We start from the raw sequence: 12,591 nt of genomic DNA, 5'->3' as shown, positions 1-12,591 counted from the left end.
TCTGGTCAGCTCAGTTGGAATCCAGTTGAGAGTTGTTTGCTGCCAAACCTGTTTATGCCAGTTGTACCTCTTCCATTTAAGACATGTAACTAATATTACATAAACAGATGATACACAAATGTGAAAAGGAGAGTTGTTTCTATGAAAATTATACTGTTGTCTCGGAAGAACTTGTCAGTAATGGATTTGCTTAAAAAAAAGTTGTGGCCAAAGAAAGTTCACACAAGATAACTCTAAAAGATTAGGGGGATAGTCATAAAAATCTAGGCAACTTCCACAGTCAGATTGCTTTTCAGCTGTCTTTGAAACTGAACCTGAAAAAATCAGAGCAGATTTCTGGTTCATGCAGGAGAGACAATTGGGGATTCCAGAAAGTGGGCCCATCGTCAAAGACCAAGGATTGCTCTTGTAGCAAATTTGTGAATGAGTGTACACTCATGTATTTAAATATCAATGAATAAATGTCAATTTATATAGATAGATAGATATAGATATAGATATAGATATATAATGAGAGAATCATTTATAATTCCATGCTTTAACCAGTTTTTTTGTTTTTTTTTAAGATTAACTGTCAACCCAATCCAAGATATTGTATGTGTCGATGCAAGCTACTATATGTGTTGGATTAGAGTTTCTTTTTTAGTGGTGGCATGTTGTGTAAAATATACGTGTATACTGAGTATGTCAAGATGCTTATACTATGTGATTTACAGGAGAGCTGAGCCAGGCTGAGGAGAGAGCAGACACACATCTCCCTTATCTTGTGCATCCAAGGACACATGCTAATTGAGGGAAACTGGGGGCAGAACCATTTGTGCAAGCTCTCTGAAGTAGGTGCACTTTCTCTCTCCCCGCCTCCCCCTGCCTTCCTCTCTCCCCTCTCTTCCACCTTCTCTTCTCCTTTCTTCCTCTCTCTCCTTCTCTCTCCCTAAGCAAATGTAGTTCAGTTCAAAGAACTCCGAAATAAATAAGGGAGAAACCATTTGGAGTTGAACAATATATTTCAAAGCAGTTGTTCCAGGAAAGATATGATCTTTGGCTTAAAAAGGTTTGAAATCTGTGTTTATTTATGTGAACCCAATAAAGAGAGTGAGGGAGAGGGGAGAGAGAGAGAGAAATTCCTTTAAATAACGAGCTTTGATTTATTGAAATGACTTACATTAGGTGGTTTAGGAATATACCTATTTCGCATAAAGTGAGGTCAGGATTTAGTGAAAGAAATCTGATTTGAAGTGTTCCAAAATCCAGTCTGTTTGTTTTCATTCATTTTCTATCCTCTTTGGTCTAAAAACATTGTGGAAAGACCTTCCTCCATTTCTGTGCTGCGTCTAGACTCTGTATCAGAACACAAACAACTGCAGGAAAAACGTGAGGACGCCTGTGGATCCCAGACCTGTTAACAGAGGTGTCTGAGAAGAATTATTCAAGAAGAAGAATATTTTACAACGAGGTGGTGATTGTCTTTCACAATAAAAGCCGTATGAATGTGCTTTCATTTGTGCTGATGTGGAATGCTTAAAATCATAAAACAGGTATGAGGACTGGGTTCCTGTTCACCCAGGGAATGTGGATCCCAAAGATAAGAATGCCAGAACATGAACTTCGTGAGAAAGCATGAATCCACCCACCTCCAGCAAATAAGAGGCCATTCTGCATTTCAGTAATAGCTCTTACGGGTTTAATTTTGGTAGATTGTGAATTATTTTATTCTCTAGCACAAACCAGATGCTTCTCTCAGGTTAATGAGGAACAACGGATGGCTGCCATCTCAACTAGAAAAGAAATGTTTCTCTCTGTAGTTCTGGAAAATAATGCAACTTAATGGCATTTCACCTGAATGGACTTTTAAGATGGATGGAATTGTCTTTTGCCTCTCAGGGCATAGGTCCAAGTTTGGAGCAGATGGCAGAAAAGATGGATGGCCACGGAGATCTTCAGGTGAAACTGGTTGGATTTCCTCGATCCTCATGAATTCCTCCTTGATCCTCATCCGTCTCCATCTCTATGACCCTACATAATGGACCCTGGTTTCTGAGGATTTTCTGGGTCTGAAATAACCAAAATGTCCTGACTAAGCTCTGAACAGATTGGAAGAACTGCTTACCTGATATTTCAGGCCTTTGGAAGAAAGGAGATGTCAGAACCTGAAATCTTGTTTTCCTTACTTTGAGTAATAGTAGATTTTCTTTCCCAGTGACAAGAAGACACAACTACACACCTGGGCAGGGTGTGAACTCCAAAGCTCAGGGAGTGAGTTGAAGACACAAATTGCTTCCATTGTTGTTCAGGTAAAACCTAGTAACAGAGAGACTTTTTGGTTCTTCAATTAAGTCTGATGAGAGACTCAAGGCATCCATGACTAAGCAAAACTGACAGAAGTTACTCCAGCCAACTGTTGTAAGGCATCAGAAGCAGCAGATGATTGTGGAAAAACCCCAGAAGTGTTGTTCTGGACCACTGAGGTCAAGAGGGAACCCTCCAGGTCAATGGAGAGATGGACAGTGATACTTTGTGGATTTTATTTAAAAATGCCTATGTGAGGCTCTTCATCTACGGCCTGATATTCTCATTAACTTCGTGATAAGGTAGATTTATTGGCATAATTGTTTTTGCTCATACTGGAGACTCTCCTGCTAACCAATTTACATTATTATTTTTTATTGTGATTGTAATTAGCCCCCATTTGGAGCCAGATGCCTTTGGTTTATAAATAGCATGTATTTTCAGAGACACTTAACTGAGAGGACAAATGATTCCCACTTAAGATGAGAATTTATGTGTGACTGACAGTGTGAGCATTAGCCCTTTGGGTGCCATAGGCCTGCAGACTCATAGGTACCCCTGCATGTTGGAGGAATGGAACATACCAGCAAACTAAAAGTTGGCAAATCACAGGTGCTTAAGACCCTGGAAGATAGTGTCCAGGAGGTGTATACTTAGCTTTAAGAAAAGCTAAGTAAGTGTGACATTTTCGATGGGCCTTTTCTTCACTTGAGCAGAACCACAATATTTTACTAGTCAACCAAGAGATAAATCAAGACTTAAACCAACGTTTCACCTTTCATGCAAAGCCTAACTTCAGTAGTTATTAAAAATAAATGGGATTTAAATAGATGTAGAAGCACCTATTTTATTTCCAATTTCATGCTCTTGTATTTTGCATTGTGGTTTTAGACCTGTTTGTGAAGGCTGACTTGGGGGAGGAAGCAGCCTGAGAGACAGCTGGGAGGGGAACTGACTTTCAAGTCCAAGACGAAGTCCGGGCTCTGGGTTCAGCTGTTAACAGCTCGCCAAGTGACCTCAGCCCAATTTCCTCACCTTGAAAATGGAAACAAAAATGCTTACTGTCTTGTTGTGGGATGCAGTCATAGCTGTGATCTGCAGCATTGGTGACTCTGGGCTGAGAGCTGAGGGTGGAGCCTCTCGTCCCTTCCCCAGGGACCATGCATGGAGGTCAGGGCTCCAGGTCCAGCAAGGGCTTTGGCTTTCTCTCTCCCTGGTCTACGCAGCCACCTCAGTGTCGTTCCCACGGGTCATTCTGAGTGAAGAGCCAGGGAGATGGTCATGCTGTGCCTCTGCTTCCTGACATTCTCCTGGATGACCGGCTCCCTTGGTCATCTTCTCCCAGCCCGCTGTGCCGGTGACTTGGAGGAAGTCTCTAAGTGGCCCCCCTCTTACTGTCGCCTGGTATTTGTTTCACCAATAACTGACTTACAGGAAAATAGTGATTCTCTGTTCAAAACTTTTCTCACATCCATCACTTTCTTCTCTAGGTAATGGTTGCTGAGTCCTTACAACGTGCAGGCCCTGTGCTCACACTTTGCTGTTATCGTTTTGTTAACACGAGAGAACTGTGGATAGGAGAGGCTAAGGGAGTGCCCGCCCCGGACCTGACAGCTGCTCCGTGGTGGGGCCCCTCCCTCCCGAGCTGCAGACATCCCCTGCCTTCCTGAGGCAGTTGTCCTCCAACTGTTCACTCCCCACCCACTCCCTCCTGCAGGCCACCACCAGATGTGTCTCCCCAGACCACGCCGTTCTGATATGATTTCCTCGTCAAAAACTGCCAATGGTTTTGCTGCGCACCAGCCCTCAGAAAGCTGACCTTGCTTGTCTTCCCTCCTGTGTTCCCCAAACCGGTTCTCAGCTACAGCCAAAATGCCCTGTTTACTAGTTCCTAAGTACTCCTGAGCCTCTGGACATTATAGCCTCTCTCTGCTTGAAACAGCACCCCCCCATCTCCCAACCTCCAGCCAAGCCTTGAGGGCTGAGCAGATTCTCAGCCTGTGCTGCCTTCTGGGACTGGCCCAACCAGAAACCATTTCTCTTCCTTCTGAGCTTTTGTGGTACTTGTATCATCTCTCAGATGACAAGGTGTGCAGGGCCTGGCTGTGTACTATGTACTATTACTTTCTTTTTTAAATTGAAGTATAGTCAGTTATGTTGTGTCAATTTCTGGTGTACAGCATAATGTTTCAATCATACGTATACATACTATGTACTATTACTTTCAATTGTCAAGACCTCTAGAAGGACCTTGCCGTTCACAGATAAGAAAGCCATAAAGAAGTTAGCGACAGTGTTAGGGCCAGAGTCTAGTTTCCCCAAATCCCAGACCAGCAATTTCTTTTCTACTATAGCTTTTTACCTTCTTTCTTTCCTTGGAGGCCAGAGACTATATCCTGCCTCTATTTGCAGTTCATTTAGCACCCAGTGTAGAGTCTTGTATCATGGGGATAATCAGTAACTATTTGTTGAAAAAAAGCAAGCAAAAAAAGACAGGAAGGAGGAACAATAACAATAAATCAATGTAACAATAGCTAACACTTACGTGGCACTTCTGTTTTAAATGAATCCCCTTTCTAGTTTACTCCTTAGAACATCCCTATGAAATTGGTTCTGTTATCACCAGTCCCATTTTACAGGCGACAGGTAAGTCACTTGCCCAGGGTCACAGACCTGGTGAGGGACAGAGGCCGAGCCTGAACCCAGAGAATCTGGGTTCTTCCCTCCACTGTGTTACCCTGGAAGATCAAGTAGGGCTTGAACTTCCAGACAGGAAAGGACACAGAAAGAAGTAGGAACCTCAGATCAGCGTCGAAGATGACAGAGCAGAGGAAATTTAGATTAGGCTGCTAGGCTTTGTCTTCTTTTAATTTAAACTGAGAAGAAGCACCACTTAGATGCCAGAACAGTGGCCAGGCTGCTGAGTTTATAGGTTCTGCCTGGCTCCGTGTTATAAGTTGATTACTGTGAAATTCCCCAAACATAGCTCCACGTCTTCTTCCTTATATTCTACTCACTATAGGAGACTTAACCCAGGGACTGTTAAAGAATTCACATGCCCTCAACTCTGGGTCCCTTCGAGAGGGGAAGGTTGCGGCTTTCTCTTCAGAGGCTCCCTTCAGAACGTGTGTTTTCCGTGGAATGCTGCCTCAAAGGAGCAAGTCGCAGACTTGAAATCACCATGGCTGGAAATGAGTAGCTAGTATGTCAAGTCTGGCTGAAACAAGCAGATGAAGACTATTTAATGGGGGCTTTTATCTTCAGAAGCGACTCTTTTGTTGAATCCACTGTTAATGTGGTTGGTTTTTAACTCGGCCCCAGTGGCTATTAGGATTTCTGCTTGCGATGGCATCACTTTTCTCTCGCACACAAAATTAAGTCTAAGTTAAACGTGTTGTGAGCTTTAGAGCATGTTAGAGGAAGTGGTCTATCACTTAGCGTGGAAAGATGATTTTGCCAGCACTGAGAGAACACTTTGCGCCAAGAATCCCAAAGTGAGTGGAATACTGTTGCAGATTGGATGAATCAGCGCAGAATCATGTTTAAGTGTCTGCTGCATTTTGAGGGATTCCCTTCTGCGCCCACCCCTGTGGAGTGAAAAGCATCACTCTTCCCATATGAAGAAAAACAGCTGTTTACACCCCAGACCACTAACATGTTTTTGTGGCGATGTTCTGAAGACTTTGAGTGTTTGTTGTGGCCCAACTCAGGCAACTTTATAGATTAATGAAAGGGGGTTTATTCTTGCTTCTAAACAGGACACTTAGTTCTCTCTCTGCCTCTTTGATGCCAAACAAATCTGGCTGCATCCCTTGCCCGCCATCGGCCCCCCCTCTTGTAGATGTCACGGTGCATTCTGGTGACTGTGATCCTGTCTGTTCCCAGTAATTAAAGGCTCGCCGAGCAATGTAGAAGTAGGTTACTGTTCATCTGGTTTCTTGGAAGAACTGTGCATGTGTGAGGGTAGCTTTTCGCCTAAAAGACTGAACCACACAGAGAGTCCAGGGAGCAGAGAATGAGTGGGCCACGTGACTTGCTTTTCTTAGCTCCAGAGGATGGGATGGACCCAGACCGACCCCAAGGAGAGCAGAACTGGGTTCACACCTCTTAGCTGTGTCTTACTTGCGACCTTGGCCAAATGAATTAGCCTTTCTGAATCTCAGTTCCCATCTGTAAAATCAGGGTGATAAGGCCTAGCTTGCAGGGTTACTGAGCTGATTGCAGACACTGGCTGGAAGGCGCCCAGCGTGGGTGTGCGGTAATTGATAGTGGTTTCTGTTCTGGTTATTGCAGCTCTTGTCACTGTCCTCACCACTGCCTCTCCAAGGGGCTCATGTGCGGGAAGAACAAAGGGCAACCCGACTGCTCCTGCCTCCCAAGCACGCAGGACACAGCAGCTTTAATCTTCAAAACGACCTGCCTTCCTTACCACAGCAGCCAAAATTGCTCCAAAAACAACCAAAGTAAACATAAGAATCACAGCCACACAGGGATGAAAACAAAGACTGAGGTGTTTCCTCACTCCGGCAGGGCGTCCCTAAGCTGAGTGGGCTCCTCCTTCCTTCCTGGTCAGCTTTCTCCCATCTGCGAATACTGACTGACATGCACGGAGCACATGCAGGGCTCAGGGGTGAGAGGTCGGGGCCAATGTCCAATACAACATGGATCCAGTCCTCACGGAGCTTACCAGCTACCAGGAAAGAGGGAATGCCCATAAACATCTCAAAAGTTAGGAAGAAAATGGTAGGACCACAAGAGAGAGACCCCTAAAGGGCTATGAAATTTAGGAGGAGAGAGAAATTTTAGCTGGAGTTGGGACATGCAGATTTTATGAAAGAGGCAGCCTGGCATTGCCTTAAAAACACGGAGTCTAGGGTGGGACCACCAGTTTTGAACCTTGGCCTTGCTACTTGGCCGTGGCTCCTTGAGCACCAAGGCGGGGTCACATCTCGGTGCCTCTGCTTCCTCGACTTTCAATCGGGGATACTGGTAGTACTTTCCTCTCAGGGCTGTTGTAAGGATTCGGTGAGACACGTCAAGTGCTCAGAACAGTGCCTGGCACACAGTGAATGCTGTTTGTGTTTGTTGAGTGAATTTGCTCAAGGACAGAGGTGGATTTAGCCTTCAAGGGAAGATGGGCAATGCTCCCCCTCGTAGAGGGGTAGCAGGAGCCCAAGGTCTGCCCTGGGGCGTAGGGTCGGGGAAAGTAAGAGAAGTGGAAGGCAGCTTGGGATCAAGCTGTGGAGGATCTTGAGTGGCAGGAATCTTGGACTTGACTGAAATGTGAAATGAACTCAGTCTTCCAGAGTTCAGTGTGCGTGAAGCCAGAATCTGAACCGGTCTGAGGGTAGGTCTCCACATCTCAGACCAGTGACCGTGGCAGTGTACCAAATGCCAGTGGGCATGAAGTGGAAGCTTGGATTATCAGGGCTCAACACGTAGGCCTGAACCAACACCTCAGGGAAGATGTACAGCAGAGCCCCAGCAGGAAGTCAAACTTCAGGACAAAGAGATGGGAGATGTGGAGGCATGGGGTGACAGGCAGGAAATGTCCTGCGGTACCCCTGTCTATTGCTTCCCTTTCAGATTACAGATTTTTTTTTCTTGAGGGCACAGTCAGCTGTTTCTCTTTCTTTTTTTTTTTTTTTTAATTTCATCTGAGCTCTGGGATGTGTGCAGTCATCTTCACTCTTTGCTAGGGTGTCGGGGAGGTGGGGATGATCAAAACCCATCACAGGAGACTTTGCTTTCAGGCATCAGTAGATGTCATGCTTTGTGAGGGCGTGGGATCTGTCGCTGTCTGCCCCTTCCTCTGCGCACTCATAGCTGGACCAGTAGGACTTCAGAAAGGGCTGCACAAAGCCACAGAGCCCCTGAGAGGATGCCCGTCATCTTGGGATTTGTTAAGTAAAAAATTGGAGGATTGGAATGCCTTACGTTTGATTTGCTTTCAACTTTAGCTGTGTAAAGGCTACGTTCAATTTTTAAGAACTCATCCAAGTTACAAGAGGATAATGCAGTCAGCCCTCCTGTCCAGGGTTCTGCAACCATGGGTTCAGCCCAAGGATGCAGGACCCACGGATAGGAGGGCTGACTGTATCGCTTTTCAAGTGTTATGGGGACGTAGGAGCAGTTACTAAGACCACTTGTGAGTCGTGTAAAATTCTTCTTGGAACAAGGCAGCACACAATAAATCTCTATGTGCACCAAATCAAGATCAATTACCGAAGAAGTCTGTCTGTAACATGGGAACAATGAAATGATAAAGTGCAACTATAAAGTAATTTGTGGCTCTGAAACCTGCTATGCATCTTCCCACGAAGTGACTGAGAGTGAAATATCACCACATTAACAGTTGGAAGAGAGATCTTCTGGCCCAGTCTGCATTCTGCCTGCAGTGGAGGCACACCTGAAGGGATCTTGGGTGATTTCCAGAGTGGGTGCCTGAGGCCCTTGAGCAAAGGTTCCCTTGCAAGCTAGAAAGGTAGATGCGTAGACTCAGAAATGATGGGAAGTGTTTGCTGGTGTGGGCTTTAGAGTCATTTTTTCCATACTCCTCCTGTGGCTGTTTATCAGAGCATCATATTCCAATCTTGGAAACCATTTCTTATCCATCACATCCTTGCTGAAGAGTGAAGTTTGCCCCCAGCTGTCTGACAGCCAAGTCACATCAACTTCAGGGGGAGTGACACATGTCCAGAGGGAGAATTTGTCTCCTTCAAACTCAGGCCTAAAGGGCCTGATTAATACATTATGTAAGAAAGAGTGAGGTCATATAAACATTCCAGCCCCCACCTTGAACCAAAAATCGTCCTTATTTGGTGCTTCCAAAATTAGAAAACAATACAGGGAATAGCTCTCAGGATCAGTGAAAAAATAACGGCTTTCTTGTTCTTGACCAGGGGTTTTGTGACAGTGTCAGCAAAGCGGGCAATCTGTTGCTCTTAGCCCTTGAAAGGCTGCCTGTTGCATTTAGCACTTGAAGTTTGGACTGTTTTCATTTACCCTCTCAGCCCGCTTAGAAGGAACATTCTGGAAGTCCACTGAATCCCCACCTGCTGTCAGGATGCCCAGGCATCATTGAGGGGAAGCTCTGCAGGGGGGTCCTGGGCCCCTGGGGTGAGGGTGAGGAGGGTGAGTGGCTTTACAGCCCTTGGGAGGAAGCAGCGGCCCCCAGCCCGACAGGCCTGCTGCTCCACCGGGCCCTTCGGCAGCTGAGTCTGAGAAGAAATAGCATAACACTTTTCTCAGATCATCATTTTGGCTGAGCTACAGGTAGATCAGATTTCACCCTTAAATAACTGTCTTCTGTCTGTGTAAACAGTCACAGCCATTACTCTTCAACTTCAAACCTCAGCCCATGGATCTGGATTGGTTTCTTTTTCAGACCTTAACTCTGGGGGCCACTCTTCCCTGGTTTCTGAAGTCTCCCATGCCTCTATCTGAGTGTGCAGTCTTGTCTCTGAGTCTTGAAAAGCCACGCTCGGGCCACATACAATTAAGGGGGAGAGGGATGTGAAAAAAATTCATTTACTTCTCCCCATTGGGGCCTAAATCTATTTTAACGTCCATCTTGCATCCGAAAAGACATGCCAAAACATTAAGGCAGGGTGTTCTCATTCTTTTCAATGGGAAGAAGAGGTTGTGCAAAGGAAGCCTATGTCCCTGCAGAATGGGTGAGAACCTGGCAAGAGGTTTATCTCATTTAAGAAGTTAATATATTCAGTGGCAGCAATGATGCTGCCAAGTCAGTTTATTCTATCTTCAGGGAGAGAAAGGCAAGAGTTTTGCAGCTGTTCTAAGTTTCTTTTTGGATATAAATTCTCTTAAAAAGTAAGAATCGCAACAGCAGCTTGCTTAAAATGACCTTTCCAGCATGCCCGAGAATTTGAGAAACAAAAGAGAAGATAATGGATAATTGATTCTGTTCTCCAAAGGCCCATTCTGACACTGAATGGATCCTGGCTTGGTTTCTACCACATAGGTGTTTAGTCTCTGCCAGCAGGAGGACACAGATGGAGTCTCCCTTTCTGCAGATGTCTTGAAATGTCAAAAACATGAGAAGGAAATCCATTGACACGTTGTCATTGTGACAATGTGGTATATACCTTAGCATCAATGTATCCATGCCTCAAATGACACCCAAAGCAATGGGACTGGCGAGATTTTAAAAGAATGACAGAGAACCCCATAACATGGAGAGCAGCTTATTTTATACCCAGGAAGTCACGGGATCTTTCTGCAATTTTTGCTTGAGGGCTAAACCTTAAACTCATTCCTTAGCCACTCATTAGGTCTGATTTAGCAACAGGGTAAGAACATAAGAATTCACATTTCAGCAGTGGAAAGGTTCAAGGTCTTGAGTTGGTTACTAAATGTAAGACTTAGGAACTCTGTGATTTAATCAAAATGATGGCTTCTGGTAGCAATTCAATCGAGTTGTCATATCAAATTAAGTTTTATCAAGTTTTGTCTGGTAGGAATATTTACCAGCCTGGATCCCCAGCATAGCATGTGCTCACTGCATTTGTGAATGCGAGGTTAGAGCCACCCTGTAATATAAGTGAGGTCACCTTAATTGGCCAGTTTTAAGGCTCTGTGGTTATGGGGACATCAGAACCCAGGGAACAAGCAAGTAGCCTGTTAGGAAGAAGATCCCATAAAAGAGATTCCTCACTTGCACGATTTAGAAAAGTCAGCCCTTCAGTTAATGTTTTGTGCAGGCAGAGCCTTAACCTAAATATAGAGGGCTAAAAAAGAATCCTTCCATGGAAGGGCTCCCTTAAATTAGCTCAGCTCATCTATTCATCTGTGTGTACTGACTCGTGCCTAAACATTGGAGGCCAAATCCAAAAAAAGAAAAAGCAAGCCCTAGGAAAGATGTAGAACAACTGAGTATAATCCTGGACGGAGGAGCCCACAGCAGGTCCTTATTAGAAAAGAGATAGGCTGGCTCCTTGTAATCACCCTGGCTGAATCACTACACAGTTTGGCTTTACAAGCGCTTTTGGAGTATATGGATTTCTCCATTTATCATGATTCCTCTCAGTTTCCAAATTATATTATGGTCCAGGTTCAAACTTAAGATTAGAAATTCTGAAAAGATGTTAGCCAGTGCTACTTTTTGTACTTTCAGTATTTCCACCTTGCAGGGCTTCCCAAAATGTACTCAACTAAAAATTGTCTTAATAGGTAGCCAGGTAGTCAGGTCGGCCTTTATCTCTTAAACATAGGAAGCTCTTCTCAAGAAAGAGGAGATCTGAGGAGATCTGGACTGCAGTTTCCATAGCTAGAATGGCAAGGGGGAGCAAGCCAGGATGCACAGAGGTCCCCACGGTCCAGAGCCTTGCATTATGCACTTTGCTTCCCACTGAAGCCAGAGGTTCGTTTGTACCTGCTGAAACACTGCTCATGCCCTGCCCAAGTTCTGGCCACTTTGTTATCTAACTTGCTACCTTCTAACGACTTCCCATTTCTCTGTGAAAGTCAGCTAGTGGACGACACCTGTAGAAGGAAGTCAGACTCACAGACATAGAAAACAAACTAATGGTTGTCAGGAGGGGAAAGGGGATGGGGAGGGATAAATTGGAAGTTCAAGATTTGCAGATACTAAATACTATATATAAAATAGATTAACAAGTTTATACTGTACAGCACAAGGAACTATATTCAATACCTTATAGTAAACTATAACGAGAAAATATGAAAATGAATATATGTATGTATACGTATGACTGAAACATTACACTATACACCAGAAATTGACACAATATTGTAAACTGACTATTTCAATAAATTTTTTTAAATAAATAAAAAGGAAAAAGAAAAGACAAGAGAAGATGTTTGGAAGCAGTCCAAAGGTTATGCACTGTGTTTTAAAGCGGCTGTGGAATTGTCCTTGAAAAGCTATTATTGATCCTAGCAGTTTTACCACATGATGTAGTGTTTGGGCAGCCAATTGGGTTATGGTGTTAGAATCCTTATAATTGGGTGGATCTATGCTTTTGGCTATCTTCAGAGAAATACATTATATGAATGCTTCTATTTAAAGAGAACAAACCAAAACCAAAAAAAAAAAAAAAAAAAAAAAACCCAAACTGAGTTCCTATTACCCGACCTCCTCCACGCATAGTATTCCGATGTGGTTTATTTCTAAAACTGACTCATTCAGCTTTTCTCCTGGAAGTTGTCAGTTTGTGCGCCTGGTTAATGGAGAAAATCAGTGCAGTGCCCAGGCGCAAGGCATGACTCATTCCTGGCATTTCAGGGCTTTGTAATGGAAATCATAGTTCCAAGCTACGGTTC

At 44.3% G+C, this 12,591-nt stretch overlaps 1 protein-coding gene across 7 annotated transcripts in view; it reads left to right on the top strand.

Annotated features, from left to right (window-relative positions):
* Positions 1-12,591, top strand: part of SAMD4A (sterile alpha motif domain containing 4A) — a 352,931-nt gene that overhangs the window by 85,591 nt on the left and 254,749 nt on the right. The window lies entirely within an intron of this gene.

Source organism: Camelus bactrianus, chromosome 6 (assembly GCF_048773025.1).
Source record: "Camelus bactrianus isolate YW-2024 breed Bactrian camel chromosome 6, ASM4877302v1, whole genome shotgun sequence".
Lineage (NCBI taxonomy): Eukaryota > Metazoa > Chordata > Mammalia > Artiodactyla > Camelidae > Camelus > Camelus bactrianus.
The sequence above is the reverse complement of the archived record's forward strand: the minus strand, read 5'-3'. Positions and strand labels throughout refer to the sequence as shown.